Genomic DNA, 19,827 nt, shown 5'->3' on the forward strand with positions numbered 1-19,827 from the left:
AGACAGAGAGAGAAAGAAAGAAATAGAGAGAAACCCCAAACTAATTCTCCACTATCTCTCAACTCACCCAGCCTCACTATTTACATAATCTATTCATGGAGAGAGATAAGGAGAGCCAGTTCTCCCCACCGTTGAGATAGAGATATTATTAAGGTATTATAATAGAGGGTTCAACTGGTGGTTAGGTTAGGTTAGGTTAGGTTAGGTTAGGTTGGCGGCAGAACGAGTTGAGTTTGAGATGAATTTTAGTTGATTGAAAGTTGATTGGATTAAGTTATTTAAGTTAATAATAATAATAATAATAATAATAATAATAATAAATAATAATAATAATACTACAATAACAACAACAAACACAACAACCACCACCACCACCAACCACCACAACCACCACCACCAACCACCACCACCACCAACAACCACAACCACCACCACCACCAACAACAACAACCACCACCAACAACAACACTCCCATCTGGTGAATGAATAAGCGTGAAAATATCTCCTTCATTATAATGTAGACAAAATAAACACACACAAAATGGCTGGTCACGTTCGCCTCCCCCCAACTATGCAAATTAAGTGCCAAAAACGCTGCTCTTCCTACTACTAATACCATTCCTCTCAATATACCACAATATTTTGGGCATTAGGGGGAAGAAATGGTCGAGTTTTGTCTGTTTTTCGAGAGTACGTGGGTTCGAATCCTGTTATTAAGTGATTTTGTTATTCTGGTCGACGTCTGGAAATTGGAAAACGCATCCTGATTGTTTTGTTTGTTTTTCGTAATTCGGTTTTTGTTTTACATTAATCGATTTTTGTTTTACATAATAGAATTGTTTTTTTACATAATTCGGTAGTTTTTCAAAATTCGTTTTTTTTTTAAGATAAATTCGACATGAAATTCGTCTCTTCCGTTTTTTTTTTTTTCGTTTTGGATTCATGTTTTTTCTCTTGCTTATTCTTGTTATTCTTTGTCTTTTTATTTCACGTTGTTGAGAACATTTTTACACAAACTGGAATTAATTTCGTGTTTCGTTTTTTTTCTGTTTTGGTTACACTTCTTCGTTTTTGCTGCTTAAGATTGAACTGATAATATAATTCATTCTGTGTGTGTGTGTGTGTGTGTGTGTGTGCGCGTGTGTGTGTGTGTGTGTGTGTGTGTGTGTGCGTGTCTAAATATGCATGAATCCAAGCCCTGGGCAGTATCCGAGAATATCCTAGACGCGTCCATTTCTAGTGTACACAGACATACATTGGCGTTCGTGAATGAGGAATCAGTCTTTATCATAAGGTGAATCTGCGAACGGCTTATCATAACAAGGATTCTTATGTGTGTGTGTGTGTGTGTGTGTGTGTGTGTGTGTGTGTGTGTGTGTGATGGACGATGGCTGACAAGTAACTTTACCAAGTGTCAAGTATTTAATGAAAACAATTTATACCGGAATATAACTGACTAACACACCCACACCCACACCCACACACACCCACACACACACACACACACACACACACACTTACAACGTTACTTACATTAAATCAACTTAATCCCATTGTCTATAGACTTGAGGATCAAAATTAATCTGGCGTCTTGGAAGAAAATTGGACGGAAAAACTAAGTGAAAACAGACCAGTTAATTAAATATTTAAGGTATTATATATGCATTGAATATTACCTCAAGATTACCTGTGTTAAGTGAGTGAGTGAGAGAGAAAGAGAGAGAGTGAGAGAGAGAGAGAGAGAGAGAGAGAGAGAGAGAGAGAGAGAGAGAGAGAGAGAAAAGACTCCCTCTCTCCCCCTCTCTCTCTGTCCCTCTCCTCTCTCCACCTCTATCTCTCCCCCTCTCTCTCTGTCCCTCTCCCTCTCTCCCCCTCTCTCTCTGTCCCTCTCCCTCTCTCCACCTCTCCCTCACCACTAATTCCTCCTTCTTCCCCCTCCTACAGGCAGTATCGGACCTCCTGCTGGGGGTGTTCTGTATGCCCTTCACGCTCGTAGGATCCCTTCTGCAGGATTTCGTGTTCGGCGCTCTCATGTGTGGACTGATCCCTTATATGCAGGGTAAGTTGGTGGTTGATTGTGGTTGATTGTGGGTGATTGCGGGTGATTGTGGGTGATATTTGTTGGAGGTGGTTGATTGTGGTTGATTGTTGTGGCTGGTTGATTGTGGGTGATTGTGGTGGCTGGTTGATGGTTGTTGGTGGTGATTGAGAGTGGGTGACTGTGGTTGATTGTGGTTGATAATTTAGTGTGTCATTTTGGTTGATGGTTGGTGACTGTGTGATGGTTAGTGTTTGATAGTGGTTATTGATAGTGATTGACAGTGATTTTGATCGTTTATGATATTCGAATCACACCATCGTTATAACAAACACCAGCACCAATATAGTGAACCCCCCAACATCGTTATAGTGAACCACAACACCACATTTACGAGTCACACAATAACACCCTCCCCCCCTCCCCTCCCCTCCTCCCCTCCCCACCCCTGGCCCCCAAAATAAAATAAATCCAGGTCACATTTTGGTTGTATATTTTTCACACATATCTATTTCATTTAAATGGTTACAGAAAGAAAGATATAACCCGTATTTATTTCATATTTTAAATTACAAAGCGACACGGCTACACAACACGGATATAGTCTTGTTATGGGGGAGTAAAAGTTGCACATATATATATAAATTCTGGTTTTTGTGACCTGGATATAAAAATGAGATGGAATAACTAACTGACTGACTGGCTGACTAACTGACTGACTGGCTGACTAACTGACTGACTGGCTGACTGACTGACTGACTGGCTGACTGACTGACTGGCTGGCTGACTGACTGACTGGCTGGCTGACTGACTGACTGACTGGCTGGCTGGCTGACTGACTGACTGGCTGGCTGACTGACTGACTGACACACACAGACAGACTTTATAATGCCAATTGTTCACGTTGGTAGTGTATGGTAGAGTGCGTTAGGTGAGTGTGTGTACCAAGTTGGAATTAGAGTGTGTGGCAGAGGTGTGTTAGGGAGGGGGGTGGGGGTGTTAGGGTGTGTGTAAGGGGGGAAGGGTGTGTGTAAGGGGGGAAGGTGTGTAAGGGGGAAGGTGTATCAAGATGTGCATGTGTATCAGGGAGAAGGTGTGTGTGCGTGTGTGTGTGTGTGTGTGTACAGTATGTGTGTGTGTGTGTCAAGGGAAAATGGGACTAGGAAGAGTAATTCGATCGGTTGTACATCGACACCTGACCAATAACACACAACAGCGCCACGGGGGATGTAGCGGCCATACTGCGAACCTCCTTCCTCTCTCGGGAATGTAAACAAAAACTGGTGTTCTTTTGTTCTCTGTTTTGTTTTTATTTGATTTTCTTTTGTTGTTTTTTTGAAGGCAAAACTGGACGTATATACAGTATATATATATATATATATATATATATATATATATATATATATATATATATATATATATATATATATATATATATATATATATATATATATATATATATTTAGGAATTTATATAGTTTTTCGATCTGTCTTATTAATGTCTGTATTTTAATTTATGTAGACAGACGGACAGATAGATAGACAGATAGACAAACAGACGGACAGATAGACAGACAAATAGACAGACAGATTAAATTCCACAACACTCAATCACCCTTTCTACCTTTTCCTCCTAAAAACAATGACAGAAAATCACCCCCCCCCCCACTGTGTTAAGTGGTCAGATCCTCTTACTCAATGCCTTAACTTGATTGAATCCCTTCCCCTTAATTGCTAGTTAGGGGAATTTCACATCAGATAGATTCCAGAAATTCTTTATTGAATTTCGCTGCTGCATTTTGGAATATATATTTTTTTTAATCCCTGGGTGAATTTGAGTGTGAGTTTGGGAGTGTTTATTGCGTGCGTGTGTGTGTGTGTGTGTGTAAGTGTGTGAGTGAAAGTTGTGTGTGTGTTGCGTGCGTGTGTAAATGTGTGGGTGAAAGTTGTGTGTGAGTGTTGCGTGCGTGCGTGTGCGTGTCTGTGTGTGAGTGTTGCGTGCGTGCGTGTGCGTGTCTGTGTGTGAGTGTTACGTGCGTGTGTAAGTGTGTGAGTGAAAGTTGAGTGTAGGCGTTGCGTGCGTGTAAGTTACGCCCTTATAAATTAGAGGTTCGAAAGGTCAAAAGGTCAAAGGTCACAAACACCACCAAACTAACTTAAAATATATAGAAATAAAATTCACCATCAGATATATATAAACAAAGGTACATTGGTATTAATTAATAGTTGATGGCAGGTGAATATAAGTGGCTCTGAAGGTGTATGAGCTTGGATGAATGGCTTGATGAATAGATGGATAGATGGATGGATAGATGGATAGATGGGTGGATAGATGGATAGATGGATGGATAGATGGGTGGATAGATAGATAGATAGATGGATAGATGGATGGATAGATGCAGTCAGATCCCTCTAAGAGCATTATACGCGTCTTTGGGAAGGCCCTTCACTTCCCCTTGTGGCACGGACAATAGAGGGAGGGAACAATGGGTGCAGTAGTTGAATAATTAGCGTGGAATTGGCTTGAGTTGTTTGTGATGTGGTGGTGGTGGTGGTTTTAAAGGGATGTGTATGTGTGTGTGTGTGTGTGTGTGTGAGAGAGAGAGAGAGAGTGTTGGTGCCCTCTCTCCTGTCTCTCTCTCTCTCTCTCTCCAAAACCTATTACCATACAACATCACCACCTCTCTCTCTCTCTCTCTCTCTCTCTCTCTCTCTCTCTCTCTCTCTCTCCTACAGCTGTGTCCGTCTCTGTCTCGGTCTGGACGCTGGTGGCCATCTCCCTGGAGAGATACTACGCCATCTGTGAGCCCCTCAGGTCCCGCAGGTGGCAGACGCCCTCACACAGCTACCGGGTGATCGCGGGCGTGTGGGCGGCCTCTCTGTTGATCATGACGCCCATTGCCGCCCTCTCTACCCTCATGCCCGTTAGAGGAGACCCAGGTGAGAGATAGAGTGAGAGATAATGGTGTGAGATAATGAGGAGACGCTTAAGTATATATGTCTGTACGCATATAGGCTGTGTACGTATAGATGATATGTGTGTACGTATAGATGTATGTACGTATATAGGAATAAATCACTCTTTAAAAAACAGCAAAATAAAATATAATTAAATAAAAGTAAAAAATAATTACTAAATAACAATAATAAAAATAAAAATAATAAAAATAATAACAACAATAACGATAATTTACATAATAATCACCACCAAAATTATTCATTAAACAGATCAATCAATTAATATTTATGACTAATTATATCATCAGAGATTTAAAAATAAAATAATTACCATAATCTTAATGATTGATATTTTTTTCATATTATTGGTCATAATTAACCAATCAGGGGTCGAGTTATTATCAATTATACACCATGAAAAAATTACCTATCTGTCTGTCTGTCTGTCTGTCTGTCTGTCTGTCTGTCTGTCTGTCTGTCTGTCTGTCTATCTATCTGTCTATCTATCTATCTATCTACCTCCTCTCTGTATGAATCTTCTAAGCTTCTTCAAGGGTAGATAGATAGATAGATAGATAGATAAATAGACAGACATACACAGAAGGACAAATAGATGACGTCAGAGTGTTTACAAAGTGGTAATGACGTCAGAGTGTTTACAAAGTGGTAATGACGTCAGAGTGTTTACAAAGTGGTAATGACGTCAGAGTGTTTACAAAGTGGCAATGACGTCAGAGTGTTTACAAAGTGGTAATGACGTCAGAGTGTTTACAAAGTGGTAATGACGTCAGAGTGTTTACAAAGTGGTAATGACGTCAGAGTGTTTACAAAGTGGTAATGACGTCAGAGTGTTTGTTGACGTTTCTCGTGGTAGTCAGAGAAAGAAAGACACACACACACACACACACACACACACACACACACACACACACACACACACACACACACACAATAATAACACACACAGACACACACACACACACACACAGGGTTGGTGCCCGAGTCGCTTAACGAAGGTGTGTCTGTGTGTTTTTTCTTTTCTGTTTTTTTCTCCTGTAATGAGGATTTGTTTGTGTGTGTCTTTCTCTCTCTTATTTCTCTTTATCTAGCTATTCTACCACTCTCTCTCTCTCTCTCTCTCTCTCTCTCTCTCTCCTGCCTCCACACAACAAGGTTATATAACACTATTTCCTCCCTCCCTCCCTCCTCCCCCCATTCTCCCCCTTCCCTCCTCCAGGTCGCCACAAGTGCAGGGAAGTGTGGCCGAGTCTTGGCATAGAGAAGACCTTTACAATACTTCTGACGGCGACGCTGCTATTGGTGCCCTTAGTGGTGATGGCTGTGGCGTATCTGAGGGTGGTGAGGACCTTATGGTTGGGAGCGAAGATGGAACACCGAGGCGGCCTACAACCTTGTGAGTGTTGTTGTTGTGGTGGTTGTTGTTGTGGTTGTTAGTGTTATTTTTACCATCTCCGTCATTATCAACAACATTGCTCTTCCAATACTGCCTCCTCCAACACTGCCTCCTCCAACACTGCCTCCTCCAACACTGCACCCTCCAACACTACCTCCTCCAACACTGCCCCCTCCAACACTACATCCTCCAACACTGCCTCCTCCAACACTGCCCCCTCCAACACTGCACCCTCCAACATTACCCATCCTACACTATCCCTCCAATGCTCCTCCAACACATCTCCAACACTGCCCTACCAAAACTACCCCTCCAACATAACTTCATCAACAATACTGATCTCCAACGTTTCCTCCAACAGTGTCGAAAGCTTCCGATCTCCAACACTGCCCCTCCAACAGTATGACTCCTCCACCACCCAACACCAGGATGTCAGTGAGGTAAGAAAGAGAGAGAGAGAGAGAGAGAGAGAGAGAGAGAGAGAGAGAGAGAGAGAGAGAGAGAGAGAGAGAGAGAGAGAGAACGTACACACACACACACACACACACAAACAGACACAGATACAGACAGAAAAATAGTAAAATGGGGCGTTTAACGAAAGAATTACCCACAATTTGTCAGTATTTTTACCTGCTTCTGATTACATCTTGGTCGTGATATTTCTTGCTGAGGAGGAGAGGAGAGGAGAGGAGAGAGGAGAGGAGAGGAGAGGAGAGAGGAGAGAGAGGGAGAGGAGAGGGAGGAGAGAAGAGGAGAGGTAGAGGTGGAGTAAGAAGGAAAAAATTGCAACATTGGTTGAGGCGACACACACACACACACACACCTGTCAGGCATTATATCCATATTTCCAACCCAACACAACATTTCCACAACCCCACCACATTTAAAATACAGACACAATGTATTACTGTGTGTGTGTGTGTGTGTGTGTGTGTGTGTGTGTGTGTGTGTGTGTGTGTGTGTGTGTGTGTGTGTGTGTGTGTGTGTGTGTGTGTGTGTGTGTGTGTGTGTGTGTGTAATAAGACCAGTATACCTTTATCAGGTAGGTAGAGTCTACCAGTATAGGTGTTGACCGCCCACCCTAACCTAACCTAACCTACCTGACCTGACCTAACCTGACCTGACCTAACATAACTGCCCTGACCAAACATAACCTACCCTGACCTAACCTACCCTTTCTCCTCCACAGGTTCCGGAAAATCCCAACCATGTCACAAAGAAGAGGAGGAAGAGGAGAAGAAGGTGAAGGAGGAGGAGGAGGAGGAGGAGGAGGAGGAGGAGGAGGAGGAGGAAGGAGGAGGAGGAGGAGGAGGAGGCGTAGAGGGGAAAGAACCCGTCCTTTCCCTCCTGCAGGATACCCGACAGCGCCATCAGAAAAAATCCTTCAACGGAGATTTGGAGACACCACCCACCAAGCCCCTGGACACATTACCCCCGACGAAGAAGAAGAAGAAGAAGCCATCGAAGAAACACCGCTGGGGACCTGACGAAGTAGAGCGTGAGGAACCTACACAATGGCGCCATTTGAGATCCTCCCACAGTGAACGGAGCCTAATGGCCAAACGGCGTGTAGTGAGGATGTTGTTTGTATTAGTGGCGGAGTTCTTCATCTGTTGGTCCCCTCTGTTTATCGTCAATCTGTTGTCACTTTACATTCCCCGTCAGGTATACGCCGCCCTGGGCAGCTTCTGTGTCATTGGTGCAGCTGCTGGCGTATCTCTCCTCCTGTTGTAACCCCATCACCTACTGCTTCATGAATGCTAATTTTATCCAGAGTTTTAAGCAGACGTTTGGGTGCCAGAGACGCAGTAGTCGATCCCAGCTTCATTCCTTCCGTAGCGGCAACGGCAGTAGCTTCAGGAGTGTGGGGGGCGGTACGTTTATTAACCAGACGGCGACGATGAAGGTCCCCACCACTGCCGATCATCACCACCAAGAATGGATACATCTTCGTCAGGGTGATGGTGAGCGGTGTTCCTCTCTAAGTCACCACCTTCAGCATCACAACACTACCCTACAGCAGAGGCATTTGTCACTGTCACCACCCCACGCCCACCCTCACCACTACCACCACCACGACTCACCACCCACCACTACCACTCACCACCACGACCACCACCCACTACCACCACCACCACGACTCACCACCACTACCACTCACCACCACACCTCACCACCCACCACTACCACCCACCACCACGACTCACCACCCACTACCACTCACCACCACACTCACACCCACCACTACCACCCACCACCACGACTCACCACCCACTCACCACTCACCACCACACCTCACCACCACCACTACCACCCACCACTACGACTCACCACCCACCACTACCACACCCACCACTACGACTCACCACCCACCACCACTCCCACCACGACTCACCACCGCCACTACCACCCACCACCACGACTCACCACCCACTCACCACTCACCACCACGACTCACCACCCACCACTACCACCCACCACCACCCTCACCACCCACCACTCACCACTACGACTCACCACCCACTACCACCCACCACTACCATCCTCACCACCCACCTACACCCAACACTCACCACCCACTACCACCCACCTCCTCCATCCCTCACCACCCACCACCACCACTACCACTGTCCTCCCTAATGGCTCCTCCGCCCTCACCTCCACCCTCACCCCCACCCTCACCGACACACACACCAGCTCTCTCTAATGCCCTGCTGGACATCACCCCTGGCGTTAATGGTCGCCCCTGCAGGCATAAGACTAGTGAATGATCGTCTGGCGTAAGTTCTGAAGGTAAGATTGATGTTCCTACCCTCAGACAATGCCACTGTAAGCACAAGACTGGCGTACGTTCGTCAGGCATTGTGTTGTGACCGAGTCCACTGGCGAAGAAACAGGTGTTAGAGGATAATTAATGACGTCATACAACAAGAGGCTGTAATGACGTCATTTCTCACACCACCAATCACAGGCTTTGTTGACGTTAACTCAATGACGTCATCTCCAATAAGCCTCCGATACTCTGACGACTTTAATGACGTGTTTATGACGTAATACAACGCTACAAATACGTCATAATGTGCGTATATAAACAGCATGGTAATAACTAGTTGACAATCAAATAAACACAACAACAATAATAATAATAATAATAATAATAATGATGATGATGACAATAATAATAACAACAACAATTATCATCATCATTATTATTATTATTATTATTCCATAACCATATAAAATATTAACATTTTTAACACACTTGAAGACAAACCTTCACCAGATAGTTTTATTATGTACTGTATATAATGTTAATATTACCATGTTACTATATGTCCAATGTTCACTAGTGTGTTTTAAGTCTTTTAACCCACCGAAATACTACCTAAAGTTAACATGTTAATTTGATCTCATATAAGAGGAGAAATTTATCAATGTTAATATTGTCTTATTTGAGTTAATATATTCATTTAACATGTTAATATAGTCTTAGTTCTATATTAACACAGTTTTTAATTACAACATGTTAAAATGGTGTGATTTATATTCTAACAAAAGGTTCAATCATTTTGTTAATGTTAAAATAGTTTTGTATCTATGTTAATACCGTAGAATCTGTATGATGTTAATATGTTAAAAATGATCTCATCTCTGTTAATAATATGATATTAACATGTTAACATGACATTATATTTATGTTAATCCAGTTTATATAACATATCTAAAGAGTCATGTCTATGTATAATGTTAATAGGTTAGAATGAAATTATCTCATTTTAACACATATCGTCCTGAAGTTAAAATGTTAAAAATAATCTCATGTATAAACTGATCCACAACAGTTAGTTAAAAATGTTAAAATGATCTCACATGTAAACTAACATATTCTTCAAAGTTAACATCTTAAAAACATCTTCACTATACTAACAATTATATTCAACATGTTAAAAAGATCTCCAATATATATTAACATAAAGTTCTCATTTATAAACTCGTAAAGTAATGCTAAAATATGTTAAAAATAAACTATACTTGATGTTAACCTTGTGTTTCTACCCTAACTAGTTACTAGATACGTTAACTTAACATCATTAACAAAATTAACACTCAGACTTTACCTTATCTCGAGGCGTTGACAAACATCAAGGGACTCTGTAAACACAAACATCAAGGAACTTTATAAACACAAACATCAAGGAACTTTATAAACACAAACATCAAGGGACTTTAAACACAAACATCAAGGGACTTTATAAACACAAACATAAGAACTTTATAAACACAAACATCAAGGGACTTTATAAACACAAACATCAAGGGACTTTATAAAACAAACATCAAGGGACTTTATAAACACAAACATCAAGGAACTTTATAAACACAAACATCAAGGGACTTTATAAACACAAACATCAAGGGACTTTATAAACACAAACATCAAGGGACTTTATAAACACAAACATCAAGGAACTTTATAAACACAAACATCAAGGGACTTTATAAACACAAACATCAAGGAACTTTATAAACACAAACATCAAGGGACTTTATAAACACAAACATCAAGGAACTTTATAAACACAAACATCAAGGGACTTTATAAACACAAACATCAAGGGACTTTATAAACACAAACATCAAGGACTTTATAAACACAAACATCGGACTTTATAAACACAAACATCAAGGGACTTTATAAACACAAACATCAAGAACTTTATAAACACAAACATCAAGGACTTTATAAACACAAACATCAAGGAACTTTATAAACACAAACATCAAGGGACTTTATAAACACAAACATCAAGGAACTTTATAAACACAAACATCAAGGACTTTATAAACACAAACATCAAGGGACTTTATAAACACAAACATCAAGGGACTTTATAACACAAACATCAAGGGACTTTATAAACACAAACATCAAGGGACTTTATAAACACACAACCCCTCTCATAATTCTATAAGATATTTTTTTTTCCCAGTATACAAGTTATTTTTTCGTGTTGTATAATTAATTAGGCTGCATTACACACATCTTCCTCAAGGGGATTTTAACATAAGTATGGTAATGTATACTAAAAGATCCCCCTAAAATACAACAGGTTAATGTATTCTGGGTGGGGTGGTGGTGTGGTGAGGTAGTGTGGGTGTGTTTTGGTGATCCCCCTCTCTCTCTCTCTCTCTCTCATCCCCCTCCTCCAACATCTTACTCGTTATCCGGATAGTCACCAATTAATTTAACCACGGTATTATACAACCAATGGGAAATCATTTACGTTCCGACCTTAGATTTAATTGGTCTGGATAAGCCATTCAGGTCAACCCGATTTAAGCGACCTAAATCATCAAAGTTTTTATTTTTATTTTAACATACGTACATACATACATACATACATACATACATACATACATACATACATATATACAGTACATACAGTACATACATACATACATACATATATACATACATACATACATACATACATACATACATACATATATACAGTACATACATACATACATACATACATACATACATACATATATACAGTACATACATACATACATACATATATACATACATACATACATACATACATACATACATACATACATACATACATTAAAATACACACGAAAGAAAAAATCAGACCCAAACTTCTTAAATTCTTGCGATCGAATCTCCCTCAATTACCTCAAGGCACAAAAAGTTAGAGCCTGGCGCAGTAAAGTCTGGCGAAAGTTCGAGCTCTCGTCCGCCAGTTTATCCCTTACTAGGAACCTTGACTTACGGTACACGATGAATACGGTTTATATAATGGTGGGCAGTGTATTTGTCTGTCTGTTTATCTATCCATCTCTCTCCATCTATCTATCTCTCTCCATCTATCTCTCTCTCTCCCTCTCTCTCTCCCTCTCTCTCTCTCTCTCGTACCTACAGGTGTTCACGGCCCCCCAGTAAGTCGACGGTCTGTGTATGACTGATGACGGACGTACAGGTAAATTAGGTTTCTTTACGACTGCTCCCTCCTGCTGCGCCTCTGTCGGTGATTGGTCTGTCACAACGTCTTGGTCTTTAGCCTTTGTTGACAGTTCCCCAGAGTAGTTGTGATTTGGTTAGGTTGGGTTTTGGTTCGGTTTTGGTTGGGCTTGGTTAGGTTAGGTATTGGTATATGTTGTTTTATGTAGATTATAAACAGGATGAGTCCAAGGATAGTGTCTTGTAGTACTCCATGTGTGACCTCTCTCTCTCTCTCTCTCTCTCTCTCTCTCTCTCTCTCTCTCTCTCCACCCCAACCCAAAACGCTAAGGAATATTAAAATTCCCATAAACCAGAGAAAACGGCAGACGTGGAATACAGATTGAGGGGGTAACTGATGAATGATGAATAGCAGGAGAGGAAGGGAGGTAAGAGAGAGGAGAGGAGAGGGGAGGAGAGGAGAGGAGAGTAGGGGAGAGAAGTGAGAGGAGGAGAGGAGAAGAGGGAAGGAGAGAGAAGGAAAGGAGAGGTAAGCGAAGAAGGGGAAGGGGAGGTGATCGAGGAGGTGGGGTGAGAGAGTTAAGTAGGGGCGGTGAGAGGGCAGGGGAGGAGGGGGTAGGAGTGAGGAGGGTAAGGGTGAGGAGGGTAGGGGAGAGGAGGGGTAGGGGAGAGGAGGGGTAGGAGTGAGGGAGAGAGAGTTAGGTTAGGTAGGGAAGCTCAACTTGGTAATAACAAATGACTCTGGTCGATCACGGGTTTACTGGCAGCCTTAAATATTTTCCGGGAAAGTCGTCAATTCTTCACCCACGTGGAGATCATAGCAAGGGATATGGGGTTTAATGCTCTCTCTCTCTCTCTCTCTCACTATCTTTCTCTCTTTCTTTCTCTCTCTCTCTGACACTATCTTTATCTCTCTATCTATCACCCCTTCTCTCTCTCTCTCTGACACCATCTTTATCTCTATCTATCACCTTCTTTCTCTCTCATCTATCAATTCTCTCTCTCTCTCTCTCTCTCTCTATATCTGCTGTCTATCTCTATCATCGCCTCTCTCAATCACCACTACTCTATCTCTCCTTCTCTCTCTCTATCACCACCACCCTCTTTCTTTCTCACCCACCTACCATCCCCCCCTCGCCTCTTTCTCTCTCTCTGTTTAGACGCGTGGAGAAACGTTTATACGCTCTCATAAAGGTCAGCTCTCTCGTGACCTTTGACCTCAATAAAGCGGGAAAGGTGAATAAGTTATTTCACAATTGTTCATGTTATTATTTACTTCATATTCACCAACGGATTCGGTTCTTTGTTAGGATTCGGAGTTCGATTCTGGATTCGGATTCGGTTCTGGGTTCGGGGTTCGGACTCGTTTCTGGGTTCGGGGTTCGGATTCGGGGTTCGAGTAACAACATGTCCCCAGCAGGTCCTGATATTAATGGGCCTGGTTGTGTCTCTCCTGAAGAACATTGAGTGTAAAAAGGAACCAGTGGAGAGTGATGACAGACATTCAGGCACTAGACAGAGAGAGAGAGAGAGAGAGAGAGAGAGAGAGAGAAGAACAACAACAACATCAACAACAACAACAACAAGGTAGGAAGGACAACAAAAGCTCTAATGAGAATAATTAATTTAACAAAAATAAAACAATTAAAAAAACGTAATTGGCCCCATTTGTTTTGCTCTTAATTACGTCTACTAAAACTCCTCTTGTCTTTTGTTTACTAGAATGACTTTTATTTCACCAGACCTCCATTTTTTTTTTGTTCTGGGGATTTTCTTTGGGTTGTAGAGTTGTGGGTTATTATATCAGGGTTAGACTGTTGTTATTCTGAGGTTGTAGGGCTGTGGGTTATTATATCAGGGTTAGACTGTTGTTATTCTGAGGTTGTAGGGCTGTGGTTACTATATCAGGGTTAAACTATGTTGTTGAGGGATTTTCTCTGGGTTGTAAGTTGTAATTATAATCTCTAGGTCGAATTTTGGTATTATTTCAGAGGTTGTGGGGTTGTGGGGATATAATTTCAAGGTTAGACATTGTTATCTTGACGGCTAAATAATATAATTAACCACAACAACCACAACAACCACAACAACAACAACCACGACCACAACAACAACAACCACAACAACAACAACAACCACGACCACAACAACAACAACCACAACAACCACGACCACAACAACAACAACCACAACAACAACAACAACCACAACAACAACTTAGATGAAAAGATGACGTGTGGTTGGAAACTGCGCGGAGATGTGCACTGAACTGTATCGGTTATGTAAACACAGACACGGTAATAAGTCACACCTTGTCGTGGGAGAAATTTTAATTGCTTTTCTTCTTTATCTTCTTCTTATTTGACTTTTTCTTCTATTGAGTTCTTCTTCATCTTTTTCTTTTATTGACTTCTTCTGCTTCTCCATAGAATTCATTTATTATGTTCGTATTTTTAATAATATTGCGGCAAAGTCAACCATCTGTGCTGGACATAGGGATATTCTGAGAAATCTTTATTTATTTAGTCGTCATTTTCTTATTATTATTATTTTTCTTCTTCTTCCCCTCTTGTTAATATATTCCATCAACCTTTATCCTTCTCCTCAAGTTGCTGACCTTAGTTTGTTTACAGTTGGAGTTCATTCATCATTTCTACTACTGGACCTTTAAACCCAAAAGTAAACATAGTAGTGATTTGTTGTTATTACGCGGCCATTCATAAAAAAATAGTATCGTACCTCCATTGTTTGTTTACGTTTGGAGTTCATTCATAATTTTCTCGTGGAATAGGTGATATGTGTGTGTGTGTGTGTGTGTGTGTGTGTGTGTGTGTGTACAATACTTACATACATACATAGAGAGACAGATAGACAAAATGACAGAGCGTAAGAGATTTAGATAGATAGAGAAAGAGTGAAAACGTGTAAAGTTGTCAAAAGAAATGAATGTAAATCTCTCCCTCTCAACTCTCCCACTCAACCCTCCCTCTCAACCCTCCCTCTCAACTCATCCTCTCAACCCTCCCACTCAACTCATCCCACTCATCCCTCCGTCTCAGCCCTCCCTCTCAATTCCTCCACTCAATATTGCTTCTAGTTTCACGTAAAGTTAAAATTAATTAAATTCAGAGACTTAACTCAAACTGTGTCGCCCTTGAGGTCTATACCCCAGTTAGGTATTAAAACTTATTACTGCCACCAACTACCACACACCACCTCTTCTTCTTCCCCTTCCTCCTCCTCTCCTTCCTTCCCTCTTCCTCTTCCCATTGTTACCACTCAGTAGTATACAACACACCTTCTCTTCCTCCTCCTCTTCCCTACTTCTTCCTCCTCCTCTTCCCTCCTCCTCCTCTTCCCTCCTCCTCCTCTTCCCTACTTCTTCCTCCTCCTCTTCCCTCCTCTTCCTCTTCCCATTGTTATCTCCACATTACCACACAATCACACATAACCATTACCAACAATGCCTTGCCAACACGTTATTAACACAAGCTATTTCTCAAATCGACAACAGACGAAAAATTTAGAAAAAGATTTTAAAGTTTTTCGCTAAGTTATAATATATTTGTAGTTTCGTAAAATATTAATATAAAAAAGTAAGTTAGTTTCCTTTGTAGATATAAGTGGAAGGAGTATTATTATTTTTGTAGGAAAGTATTATTAATTCTTTGAAGGTATTTAGCCAGAAAAGTAGATTATTGTAGTTTTGTCTCATGAAATTAATACTTTTTTGTACTTAAATCGCCAGAGAAGTAGATTATTACTTTTCCCACTTACATCACTTAAAAAAGTACATTAACTCTCACGATTCTATAACCAAAGTATAATTACCTTATAATATTTATCAAACGGGGGGAGAGAGAGAGAGAAAGTTGTAGAAAAAAGTAGTACTCACTCCCGTTACTGCTGAATCAAATTAATACTTTTTCTCGAGTTAACTGAATGAAAAGTTACAAAAATAGCTTTCAGTCTCTTGCCAAGCCGGACACACACACACACACACACACACACACACACACACACAGTTCCAACACTATTTTAGGTCTGGGGAGAATATATGCCCTTCCTATGCTCCATTATATAACCCCTATAATATACCAAGGACTATATACATCTCATACTATATATATATATATAAGCCACCCTATCCAAACCTCGCCTAACCTCACCTACCCAAACAAAACCTAACCCAACCTAACATTAGATACTTCTCAGAGGCAAACTATCGACGTTGTTCAGTTTCCACCATCATTCACCATCATTCTTCCTTCACCATCATTCCCCATCATTCTTCCTTCACCATCATTCACCATCATTCCCCATCATTCTTCCTTCACCATCATTCCCCATCATTCTTCCTTCACCATCATTCCCCATCATTCTACCTTCACCATCATTCCCCATCATTCACCATCATTCTTCCTTCACCATCATTCCCCATCATTCTTCCTTCACCATCATTCACCATCATTCTTCCTTCACCATCATTCTTCCTTCCCTATCATTCCCCATCATTCTTCCTTCACCATCATTCCCCATCATTCTTCCTTTCTCCTTCACTGCAATAGATGACTTCCCTCCTTTATCATACTTATCATGCGATCATTCTGGAGGAGGTGAGGGAAGGAGGGTGCGTGTGTGTGTTGAAGCAGGTGTGAGAGGTACAGGTGTGTGAGGTACAGGTGTGAGACGTACAGGTGTGTGAGGTACAGGTGAGGGGTTGACAGGTGTGTGATAAGAAAGGGTGGGAGAAGTTAATAGGAGGGTACAGGCAGAGGAGGTGAGGTGAGAAGCACAGGTGTGGTGGAGGCACAGGTGCAAGAGGGGCAGTGAGGGTACAGGTGTGTGAGGTACAGGTGTGTGAGGGGTACAGGTGTGTGAGGTACAGGTGTGAGAGGTACAGGTGTGAGAGGTACAGGTGTGAGAGGTACAGGTGTGAGAGGTACAGGTGTGTGGGGTACAGAAATGAGAGGTACAGTTGTGTGGGGTACAGATACAAATATTAGCGTACTTATGATTGGTCGTTTGATATCCATTGTTGACTGAGAGTTAATTGGGTCGTTAAATTGGACTTAGTTAGTTAGGGAGGTGATTATGTAGTTGTGTTAATTATGGGTGTAATTCTGTTTGTTTGTTTGGTTGTTTGTTTTTTGCTTTAATTTGCCTGTTTGTTTATCTATTGTTAGTGCCAATTCTCTCTGTATGTCTGTCTGTCTATCTATCTATTTATCTATCCATGTAAACGTCCCCTTTACTTCAACACACACACACACACACCCCCACACACACACCCCACACACACACACACCCCACACACACACCACACACACCCCACACACACCCCACACACACACACCCCACACACCACACACACACACACACACACACACCCCACACACACACAACCCCAAACACACACACCCCAAACACACACACCCCACACACACACCCCCCCCACACACACACACCCCACACACACACACACACACACACCCCCACACACACCCCCACACACCCCACACACACACACACCCCCCCACACACACACCCCACACACACACACACACCCCACACACACCCCACACACACACACACACACACCACACACACACACACACCCCACACACACACACCCCACACACACAACCCCACACACACACACCCACACACACACCCCACACACACACACCCCACACACACACACCCCACACACACACCCCACACACACACCCACACACACACACCCCACACACACACCCCACACACACACACACCCCACACACACACACCCCACACACACACACATCTCGAATGATTTTAGTAATGGACGACTGTAATGAAGTAGAAAAATAACAATATTTAATAAGAGGGAAATTAATACGTGTTTTGTAATTAATGTAATGGCGGAAACTTTACACTAATGGATGGAGAGTAGAGCGAGAAATAGAGTGAGAATAATACGAAGGAAACTGGTGGGTCTGTCTGTCTGTCTGTTCACCCATCTATACCTCTATTGATTTTTCATTTCCCATCTCTCTATCTCTCTCTGTCTATCTGTTTCTCTCCTTCCATCCCATTTACTTATTTATTCTCTCTCTCTCTCTCTCTCTCTCTCTCTCTCTCCCTCGTGTAAACACCCAACACCACCTCACCAGACTATGTGATTCAAGGGTAAACAATAGGACATTTTTCACACTCTTCCTAAGGCCCTGGTAGTCGATGCTCTCCTTACTCACACACTCTAGTTGGGGTTTGTTATGGTGGTGGGGTGTGTTAGAGGCTTTTGTTAAGAGTGTGTGAGTGTGTAAATATGGATATATGAGAGAGAGAGAGAGAGAGAGAGAGAGAGAGAGAGGGTAAGGGGGGGTGGAAAGATGGAGAGAAGAAATGAGGAGAGGAGGAAAAGAGGACAGAAGGAGTGGAGGAAGGGAAGGAGAGGAGGAAAGAGAATAAAAGGGAGGGAAGGAAAGGAGGAAGGAGGAAACGAGAGACAGGAGGGAGGGGAAAACTCCACCACCGTCTTACAATATTTACCATTACATCATCAAAGAAAACGGCCCACTCTCTACCAGGGTTCACCGTGACGTCATAGTTAGTTGCCAATGTGTTTATTTTACGATGATATAAAACTTTTTTTTTAATAATGTGAGGAATATTATCATTTTTTTTATGGCTATTACTTGTTATTTAGATTAAACTGATATATATTACCTTTTTATAAACTTAAGGTGAGGAAGCATTAGTAAATTAAGCTGTTTGGGGTAACTTCTTGGCTCATAAGCTGACAAGAGACGAGGAAAAGCTGCGTAACCGTGAGAGAATTAGCCCAAAAAAAAGACGTCACTGACATAATGACGTCATAGATGCAGTCCTAATGACGTCATAGATTCTACGACATTGCTTTCTCAGTGACGTCATTGATAGTATTGCCATTCATCTGGATTTTATTTTTTTCAGAGATTTAATAATTTTGTGCTATTAATATTTTACTACATTTTCTTACGAGTCTCAATAAATTAAAAATAAAAAAAAAATATTAAATACTAACAAATAATTTAGTTGTAGTGTTTAATTATCCAAGAAAATATGGCAACTAAACTACGTCACGACCTTGAAAGTTGCCATATTGTCCTTTCTTGACCATAATATTGAAACCAATTCCATTTCTCAGTCGTTTTGTCCTATAATCTCCGCCCCTGAATAAAATTACTATTTGGTGAGGTGAGGTGAGGTGAGGTGAGGTGAGGTGAGGTAAGGTGAGGTGAGGTGAGGTGAGGTGAGGTGAGGCAAGCGTTCTTACCTCAATAGTTAAAAGGAAAACTTGACTCAAGAGCATCTCATCACTCAAGTGTTTACCTTCCACGAACCTCCTCCTTATCTCTCTAGTTAGTGTTAGGTTAGGTTGGATTAGGTTAGGTTAGGTTAGTG

At 41.7% G+C, this 19,827-nt stretch overlaps 1 long non-coding RNA gene across 1 annotated transcript; it reads left to right on the plus strand.

Annotated features, from left to right (window-relative positions):
• Positions 1 to 6,244: 6,244 nt before the first annotated feature.
• LOC121869418 lies at positions 6,245 to 7,659 on the plus strand. The gene is made up of 3 exons (XR_006089549.1): positions 6,245 to 6,410; positions 6,772 to 6,850; positions 7,600 to 7,659. It is a non-coding gene; the product is annotated as an uncharacterized LOC121869418 (long non-coding RNA).
• Positions 7,660 to 19,827: the final 12,168 nt, after the last annotated feature.

This window comes from Homarus americanus, unplaced genomic scaffold, assembly GCF_018991925.1.
Source record: "Homarus americanus isolate GMGI-L3 unplaced genomic scaffold, GMGI_Hamer_2.0 scaffold23578, whole genome shotgun sequence".
Classification (NCBI taxonomy): Eukaryota; Metazoa; Arthropoda; class Malacostraca; order Decapoda; family Nephropidae; genus Homarus; species Homarus americanus.